General features: G+C 32.6%; 1 long non-coding RNA gene across 1 annotated transcript; it reads left to right on the top strand.

Annotated features, from left to right (window-relative positions):
- The first annotated feature begins 2,549 nt into the window (after positions 1 to 2,549).
- On the top strand, positions 2,550 to 3,195 carry LOC144848992 (uncharacterized). The gene is made up of 3 exons (XR_013613943.1): positions 2,550 to 2,767; positions 2,858 to 2,983; positions 3,097 to 3,195. It is a non-coding gene; the product is annotated as an uncharacterized LOC144848992 (long non-coding RNA).
- Positions 3,196 to 10,981: the final 7,786 nt, after the last annotated feature.

The raw sequence follows: 10,981 nt of genomic DNA on the forward strand, positions 1-10,981 counted from the left end.
ACAATAGTTTGACGGAACACTGTCATCGTCAGATACAATCTTAAATTTGGTAAATTCCATCATGATGAGCGCACTATAAGCTACACTCACACACTCGTTTGTTAATAAAATTGAACGGTTGGTCGGTCGGTTGGTCGGTCGGTAAACACTAACTTGAGCACGCGACTGCAGCCATGTATATGGCCTTGTTTGTTAAGTAAGATGGATGTAAAATTCAAGAATGGAGAATGGCAGGACACAAAGAATGACAACAGATGGACACAACTGAATGAACTCCAAGAAGGAGACGGAAAAATAAATGGGAAGAAGAGATTGTAGGCATATCATTTGCTGGTATATTCTGAACTGCACAGGACAGAACAGCATAGGGGAAGTGGGCTGATGGCTGAAATAACGAATGAATATAACTAACAATAAATTGTGTACCGGTAAATTCTACAATAAGGGTAGACAAGCAAATGTTGTCGATATAACAATTGCCAAAATGCAATTAAAATGGGGACACAATTTAAATGAAGATCGATGAACGCCAAACTTGGGCAGATATCTGCGTTCACCAAATTTTATTAAACTGAAGGCCTAAGTATTTCGAAAACTACATTAACCTAACTGTGACAAATATTAAAAAGACTTAAATTATTAGATATTAAAATAATTAAACAACTAGGTTTTTTATTTTGAAATGCAGACATGAACTATGTTCGCCAAGCGGCTTATGGATTGTCGAGTGCTTCGCCAAACGGATCGTTGGATGTTGGCCAAACGGATCGGGCTTTCTCAAATACAAACGTGTTTTGGCTTTCAATAAAGTGTTCCACAATATTTATTTCGTTTATTTCCATTAGCTTATACGAACTATTCTATAAATAGAACACTAATTTACACAGCAGAGTTAAAGTAATAAAAGTATTTCATAGTGCAGTCAACAAGTTGTCACAGTGTCTTCAAACACACAAGGACAAACTATCTAAACACAGCCAACCTGGTGTATACTGTATCCCATGTGAATGTGGAAAGGTATACATTGGGGAAACTGGACGCGAACTTCAAACCAGGCTCAAAGAACATCAAGGCCATGCCAGAAGAGGAGAGCAAGACAAATCATCAATAGTTATGCATTCTCACAAACAACAACAACACCACCGAGTTAATCGGAATGATTGCCACCGTTCCTTCTTAGCATTCCAGACGAACCAGGGAAGCTATTGAAATCTACAAACACAACACTGTTCATCAAGATATTGGATTTGTTATCAGTGGCATTTGGCTATCTTTATTCAACAAGAATCTTCATCGACAGTAAACCATGCCATAGTTTCTGGCCAGTTTACATTTCACAACCCTGTCTGAACACATGGTCTATGTTTGGCCAGTCTACACCCAACTTTGAGACAATGTTATTGTTTTTAGCTTGTCTCACCTTGGTTTTCACACCTGTCAGAAACAATGCTCTTCTATAACCAAGTTTCCATCCCTCCCACTGTGTGAACTTGCCATTGTTTCTGGCTTTCACACCAGTCCCACCCTTTTCTACTTATATTCCAAGTTTCCTGGACTTTCTGAATTCTCACTCCTGAGGACGATCAAAGCATATTGATCGAAACGTCGAGAAACTCAACACAGTTCTTTTCAGAACTAATATACGTGGTGTACCGCAAACTTTATATTATCAACATTTGATTTCGCCATGCAAACCTTCAAACAATACGTTCCTATAATTACTTGATTATTACTACAGCAAGACAAACGGTAGGTACGTGTCATACTATTCTAACTACACATACATTTAAATGTTCTTCAATAATGCATAACTATAAGTAGTAGATTAAGAGGGTCTAGTCAGTCGTGATGATAACAATGGGGTAGTATAATTTCACTAGAGTTGTTATATATTAATATACATATAATATAAAATAAATAATAAAAATAAAATGGTTTACAATGGTTGAAGTATAAGACAAAAGGTGTGTATAAATATAGTGGTAAATTTATAGTGAACTAATCAGCTTACAGCGCACTAAACTCACTTCTACATTCTTGATTAAGAGAATTTAGTACAGTTTTCATCAGTATGAACTTCTACAAACCAACAGTCGATTACACCAATTCTAAAATAGCCGATAAGGCCAAGGCTACTATGGAGCGAGTTATGAGGTATATCAAGAGACAGAGAGTAGAAGATGAACCAAATACTAGCGCTTCTTTATATTATTATACAATAACTGATGACATACATTATTTTCCTAACGCTATTAGGGATTAAGACTAATTTATATTTATTAATTTTTTTTCAGATTCGATGTATAGAAGAGCTAATTGACGATCAGAATGATGTATGTAATGAAATGGTAAGTTACTATATCTTAAACCTAAGGAGTAATTTTAAAATGATAAAATCACTTCTACAATCTTGATTACGATAATAAATTTATGTAAATAAAATAGTAAGTTACTGTATCTTAAAGCAAAGTTATTTTTAAAATGATTATATCTAGACCTATATAAAAAGTTTAAACACTTTGTATTACAGTACGATATTTTGAATTAGTAATAACGAAGGGGAAGAAACACTTCAATTAGAGAACGACATGGCTGTTCAAGAAATTTGTCGTATTGCAACAAAATAGAAGATTTAGAGGAAGAAGAAAATGATAGAACCAAACAGCAACCAGGAGTCAAAAGAATTTACGAAGATATCATTGACGATGTAGAAGATATGATTGAATTTAATTATGAACAAGGAGCAGGAAAATACCGTAAAGTAATGGTAAGTTCTTTTTTAAACATTTTTTTTCGTAAATAGTATAATTATGTAAGATATATTGTTCTTAGTCTGTCTGTTTTATTCATATTTCAGCACGGTAAGAATTTCAGACGAGGAGAGAAAAGATATTACGAAAATGATGACAAGGAAGATAATAATTTGAATGAATTTGACGAGGAATTAGTGCAACATGGAGCTGGAAATTTTCGTAAACAAATGGTAAGCTTGTACGGTTTTTTCTTCTTTACTTATAGATCTTTATTTATTTTTTTTCCATATCAAAATATAATATAAATGGAGTAAATTGTTATTATTTTTTCCCTGTATTTTAGCCTGGTCGTGATAAGAGACCTCGCATTGAGTCAGAGAATTCAGAAGAGGATGAGCGTAACATACATGATGTAAATGTTGAAGATCAACAAACGTTTTAATTTATTTTCAATTGATCATTTAGTTACTTTAGTGGGGTTAGAACGATTTCGTGTTATTGATATTTTACCATTATTTATTAGAATTTTTGAACATGTACTAAATACATTATGCCAAAATGTTGACCCGCACGATAGAGTTCGAATAGTAATTATGGCAAACGGTTTAAATATACCGATTTCCTTAATTTTTTTATTAGGAGAACATCTAACGCCAGAATTCATTTTAGGTGAGATTACTAAAGTCCTTCAATCGCATATGGATTTATTAGTGGGGGATGGTTTAACCTTTAACATTCAACACATAGCCATGCCGTTTGAAGGCGGCAGTAAATTTTAAAAAAAATGTATTGATAAAACCAAAAAAGGTGCGCAATGTTTAATTAGAATTCGAAATGAAAACGACGAACAAATTGGCTGCGCGAGAGCTGTTGTCACAGGTGTTTCAAGGTTGGAAGATAAAAATTAAAAAAAATAATAGAAAGCGATGGGATAATATTAGACGGGGTTTTAATTTACAAAAAGAAGCGGCTGAAAGTCTTATCGAGGGATGGGGTAGATAAGGGTCCTTGTGGGATAACCCAGCTTAAGCGTTACCAAATTATCAAATTATCGTTATCTCCAAGGATAATTTACATTCGATATTCAGTGGCGAACATAGAGAAAAACAAATATATTTGTATCACCACGATAACCACTATGACTTAATAACTAACTTAACTGCATTTTTTGAAGTAAGATACTTTTGCAACTTGTGTTTCAAAGGTTACAACATCAAATTTGATCACAAATGCAAATTCACTTGTGAGCTATGTCGCTCCCGTGATTGCAATCCTTCATTGGAATCAGTAACTATCATTTCATGTAATGAATGTAATCGTTCTTTTAAGAATCAAACATGTTTTAACAATCACAAATCTTCAACAAATGCTACGGTTTGTGATATCAAAACATTCTGTATGGAGTGCAATCGTTTCATTACGAATGATCATAATACGTGTAAAGTATGTAATCTAAAAGTCCATTCAGGTCATCTATGCTACATGAAAAAAGTATTTGATAAGAAAACTAACGATGTAGATCAGAAGTCTGTGGAAAATATTTCTTTTTCAATTTTGAATGTACCCAAGAAACGGGGGTTTACAATCCTAATTTATGCGTTTTACAAACAACTTGTTTAAATTGTATAACAGAGGATAAGGACTCTGATCAATGCGAAATTTGCGGGGATAAAAACAAAATTTTTGAAGGAGACGATGCATGTGATAAATTCTGTTTTTTCTGAATATATCTTTCAATCGTATCCTTATAACTCAAATTTAACATGCATTGCTCATAATTTTCAGGGGTACGACAGTTACTTTATCATGAAGTATTTACACGGCGAATGTATTATTCCGGAACCCATTTTTAGGGGTGGGAAGATAATGTCCCTTACGGTAAAGAATACGTCAATTCGGTTCATAGATTCTCTTTCTTTTCTTCCTATGCCCCTTAGTAAATTACCCAAAACATTTGGAATTAACGAGTTGAAGAAAGGGTTTTTCCCTCATAGGTTCACCACTCGTGAAAATATAGATTATGTAGGGCATTACCCCGATCCCTCATTGTACGATCCGGATTAAATGTCATCATCTGTTGGTACAATAAAAAACAAAACAAAAAATATTTAGCTTCAGACAAGAACTAACCGATTATTGTATCAGTGATGTTGATTGTCTAACTTTTAGACATATCTTTAAACAAGTAACGGTACTCAATGATACTGTCAATAAAGACGGGGTTGATCCATTTTCAAACGGGCTTATTAAAATAGCATCAGTATGTAGTTATGTTTTTGCTCGAAATTGTTTAAAACCTTATTCAATTGCCATATTCCCTCCATCAAATTTTGAAACTATTGATAACCATTCTTTTATGAGTATGGAATGGTTATCCTACGAATCTAAACGTAAAGGAATCAATATTCACCATGCGCGAAACGGTGGTGAAAAAGTATTTGGACCATATAAAATTGACGGGGCTTCTTTTGATCCTAAAATTATATTTGAATTTATGGGGTGTATGTTTCACGGTTGCAAAAAATGCTATCCATCAGATAGATCTCTTTACCGGAGTTACTATGGCTGACTCGTATCTGACAACAAAATCAAAATTTCTGAAACAACATTTTCTCCAATTCGAGTATGTTGAAATATGGGAGCATGAGTGGAAGGAGCTTAAACGCTCTTTACTTTCGACAGGAGATACTTGATGCACCTTACATTCATCCTAAACTTAACCCAAGAGACGCTTTCTTTGGTGGAAGAACGAATGCTGCGCGACTATTCTACGAGGATAGAAGAGAATGAAGAGATAACTGTCAACAAAAAAGTTTACGGTGCAATTGCAGCCTTTACTATGGCCACAGCTAGATTAAAGCTGTACGAATTGTTAAAACAATTACAAGATCGTGTACTTTATTACGATATGTATTCTTGCGTTTTCATTACTAATAAAACTAACCCTGATGAGTAGCAACCATCGCTCGGTGATTATTTGGGTGAATTAACAAACGAAATAGATCCCAAAGACGGAAAATATATCTCATAATGCTTTGTTTCGGGTGGTCCGAAAAACTATGTTTATAAATTCGATTCAGGCAAAACTGTCTGCAAAGTCAAAGGTGTGACTCTAAATTTTAAAAATTCAAAGAAGGTAAACTTTGAAACAGTAAGTAGTATGGTAAGAGGAATCAGACCAGAAAAATAACAACTAATAAAGATAACCCGAGACCCAAAATCTAGTTCAATTATTAATACATCATCTAGCAAAGATTACCGGATTGTGTACGATAAAAGAATAATAATAGAGGATTACAAAACTGTTCCATACGGTTATGTTTGGTGACTTCTATACTCACACGTATATTTATTGTGTTTAATTGTATTTATTTTATTTTGTTTAAATGTATTTATTTAATTATTATTATTTTTTTTCCTTTCACTTAAAATAAAATACAGAAGTGGTTATTGCCGTAATATAAATACATTTTATTTTTCTGATCCTAATTAAACAATTTACAACTGAAAACACCGGTGCATGTTTTTAAAAATGAATTCTGTCGTTAGATGTTAATTATTTTGTTTCTTATTCTTAGGATTTTAAAAAAGTAAATAGTTCAGTAGTTAGTTATTAGTTTTATGCAATAACTTTGTAATTATTTATTTTATATTAAATTTGTACAATAATAATGTAAATAAATAATAATTTCATTGATTAATTTACTGCATAATGTAAAACAATTACACATTAGTGTTAATATGAATAAAGATTTAGATTTACGTTTTAAAGTTAAAACATTGATTGAATTTATTGTTTTTAATTCGTGTCAAATAAGATGTTAAATTACCATTATAATTGTAATGGCGAGTCCTTTGATAACACCTTTCACCGCAGTTATTAGCGGTCCGACATCTTCGGGTAACTACGTCTTTGTAAGGAAATTGATTGAAAATAATTATTTCAATAAACCCTTTGACGATATTACATGGTGCTATGGTGAATATCAGAATTTATTTTCGGAATTATCGAAACATTAGATGTAAAAATCATTTAGCAATTATAGATGATTGATGACAGAATGTAGAAGCGATAAAAGAGTCGGTAATTTGTTTACCAAAGAATCTCATCATAGAAACATTTCAGTGATATTTATAATGCAAAATCCGTACCATTACTTTGAATGCTCATTATATCGTACTTTTTAAAAATCTACGGGATGAAACGCAAATATTGAATTTATCGAAACAATGTATCCTGGCAAAGGGCGGTTCTTACAAGAGGCATTAATAATGACGCTACGCGTGAATCGTACGGATACTTATTTTCATTGATCTCAAACCATATACCTCGGAAGAAATGAGAATACGAACAAATATCTTTTCAGTAGATAAACATTATGCTTACGTTCCAAAAGTAGGCTTTAACACATGTGACTTGGAATTATTCTATTCATTCCAATACAAACTCACAACATGTACGTCAAAACGTATCAAAAAGAACGCTGAGACTTTTTTTAGCTAAATGTACGCCTAAACAAAACAAAGGCCCTGCTTTAGAATGGCGACAGTCAATTAGTAACAGCAATCTGTGAGTGTGCAAAGAACATCGTAAAAGGCAGTGTACCGGTGTCTAATGCTCAAAGAAGAAGTTGGCGAAGCATAGGAAACACTTGCGTACCGTGATATTTCCAATAAAGCTATACCTACGCTTCGACGTAAGCGTATACTACTTCAAAAGGGAGGATTTCTTGGTCTATAAAATGAAGAACATCTTCGGACGTCAGAGATCGAAAATCTAATGTGTTTTTTTTTGCAAAATCTTTTTTTTAAATGCGTTTTATACATGCTCTTTCTAGCTTCTTTATATTCATTTAATTTCTTATTATCGATATTGTAAATATTGTATGTTATATTATTTTATAAATTAAAATGAATTGAAATGACAAATAAAAACATGTCCAAAAAAAAAAGTTTTCATAATTTTTTAAAAAGTTTTTGAGATGTTTTTATTTTTAGAAAAGCAACTTTTTTTTCTTATTCGTTTTCCTAAATAACATAAATTGAAAAATGGAAAATGTTTCGACGAAATTTTGAGTACGATGAAAACGTCGGCCTAGAGAAAATGATAAAAATGTCTAAAAAGTGGAGTAAAGAACTCGTAGATTTCCAAAATGGACAAAAGACTATTATTCGAAGAGAATTCTCGCGGCTAAGTTGATTTAAGAATGAAAAATGTAAAACAGAAGAAAATTCTTGCTGAGTTGATCAACGGATAAAACATGTAAAATTGAAGAAAATTATTGGTGAGTTGCTCGAAGGTTGAAAAATGTAAAATTAAGGAGAATTCTTGTTGTTGATCGAAGGTTGAAAAAAATGTAAAATCGAAGAAAATTCTTGGTAAATTGATCGAAGGATGAAAATGTAAAATCGAAGAAAATTCTTGGTAAATTGATCGAAGGATGAAAATGTAAAATCGAAGAAAATTCTTGTTGGATTGTTCGAAGGATGAAAAATGTCACGATGATGTGTTCTTCTCTGAAGCAATTAAACCGAAGAAACAGATCCGACATTCTTTTTCTTGTGTGTTACTTTGAACTAAAACAGTGGTTTGTATTGCTGTATAATACAAACAATTATTTTGCTTCAGTGGTATTAGTTCTTACTATGTTTGATGAACTGATGCTCCAAAGCTGCGATGAAATATAAAAATCCAAGAAAGAAATATAATATCTAAGAAGTCTTGAATATATTATCCAGAAAGGCTTGTGGAAACAACGAAGCGTTCAGTGATATATACAATTGTAGTAGTAGGCCAATGTAATTTATGTTTATCATATGCCATCTAGAACACTCTGTCACAGTTAAAGATTAAATTGTTATATTATATATATAACTTGTGAATGATTTTCTTGTAAGTTACTATTTCAATAATTTCTTCCAATGACCTATAAAATAAATATATAAAATAAAATTAATGCTTATCGTTAAAAAACATGCAGTGTGATTTTAAAACTATTAAACTAATATATAAAAACACATCAACAAAATAAAACTTCGGGTGAGAAAACAAATTGAAATTTTGTTAATTGTAGAACGTGAGCCATTACTTTTTGATACACTTTTGCAAAACAATGTGGTTTAATCGGACTGCTCCACAAAAGTACCAAAGTTAAGCGATAACAAAGTCGATAAAAACGCGATAGGAAAATTATTTCTATTCGTTATATTTAAATATGGAATTTACCATATTGGTATGCACTGTAGGCTACGTAGGCCTACGCTTACCTTTTTCTTAAAACACAACCGGGCTCTACCGGGCATAATAGTAATTATAAGCAATAACAAAAATACGCTCATTTAGTTTTATATGTATTTTGAAAACCCCGAAACCGGCTTGATTTGAGACATGACTGATGACTGATTAATTAAAAGAGTAAGCACCTGTCGATGTGCATCAACATGCTGACCACAACCGCAATTACAAATAGAAACGTAGCCCTGGTGTATACTCAGCTTATTCCATCTTAAGTATAACGTACACCTAAATGCAATATGTTCTCAACTTTAAACCCAATACTACGTACAATACTGCCATTGGTAAATGGTAAAATAGCGAGTAAACAAACTGTCCGTCGAACTACTCGTTGAATGCCGAATAATGTCTTCCGTCTCTAACCGTCTTCTTGCACTTTTTGGAAATATTTTGCATTTTACGTTACGTAACAATGCACCAATAACAATCTGTGTTGGTGAGTTTAAGTCACATGACAATCCATGAATAGAAACAACATGCACCAATAGAAATCAGTTTTGGTGATTTTACTTTCAATGTGACCATACCTGTTACAATCACTGTACCAATAGTAATTACTGTTCCAATAGAAATCACTGTTACTGCATTTTACGTTGTGTAACAATGTACTAGTAAACATGGTGAATCTTACGTAACAATGCTTCAATAGATATCATTGTTATTCATGAAATCGTGAAGTTAGTTTGCTACCCACTGTATATATTTGGACCGATTTTTATGCGAGTTGCCGAACCTCTGTACGGACAATCTGAGGTGTGTTACGTCATGTATTTAGAATAGTCAATATACATTACACGTGAGAACAAAAAAAAGAAACAAAAACAAATCGAAAGTCGTTCAAGTAATAATATGTCGTATTATTTTTGCTTAGTTGTTTTGATTTTGAATTTGAATCAGTACGTAGGGTCTATACATGATATAAGACAGAGAAAGAAAACAAAACACAACAAATACAAAATGCTTTAAATAGACTGAGGACTTCAATTAAGAAAACTGGTAGGTCTATTTTATACTGGTGTCGCAACACAATCTATGAACGGCTTTTCTTGTATAAATTGGGCAGAGTTGTAGAGTAGAGCCTCTATTAAGGGGACACTTTTCAATGACATGAACGAGGAAAATATATCCAAACACTAGGGCCTACAACCAACACCAACATCTCGATTCTTCTTAATTATCATTATGACAAGTTTTTGGGTCCAGTTTAAGTATAGTTGTAATTGCATATAAAACATTAGCGAAACCATTAACCAGTAAACACCAGATATTTCTATTTCAAGAAGTCTTTATTTATTTCTCCACATAATTCATACATATACGCTCAAATAGCCTACATTAAAATACATGAAACATAAAACAATATCTAATGCATGTAAGTTGACAGTAAACTCTGCTAGAAAAAATGTAATGGTGGGGAAAATGGAAAGTGATAAACATAATATAAGAACATCTTTAGATTCCAGGTGGTGTATGCATTGGTCTTCTGAACAAAACAAACTTGGAAGCAGTAGAGTATTAAGGCAAGATAGTTGTACACTGGTCAGAATATAATTATACAAAATAGATTATACTACATTTTCTTAAAGATGTATTGTCCCTCAATAGTGGACCTGTAGCTTGGTGGTTAACGTGCTTGCCTTCCAATCCCAAGGTCTCGGGTTCAATCCTGACATAGTGCAGGGTTGTAACTCATGACTCTTTCAACTCCACTCCCTAAGCCTCAAATGAGACTTAGTTTATAAGCACGATAAATTATTAAATAGTTTATCCATCCTGTAATTGGTGAGTTACTCGCTGTTGGATGAGTATGAAATAAAAAAAAAAATCACGAAAAAAGATATAGGCCATTTCGCAGTTTCAATAAAGTTAATTAATTTCCGTAGAAAAAAGAATGTATCCACTTATAAAAAGACAAAATAAACGGTTAAATTCA

The sequence above is a fragment of the Antedon bifida genome, chromosome 7 (genome assembly GCF_963402885.1).
Source record: "Antedon bifida chromosome 7, ecAntBifi1.1, whole genome shotgun sequence".
NCBI lineage: Eukaryota > Metazoa > Echinodermata > Crinoidea > Comatulida > Antedonidae > Antedon > Antedon bifida.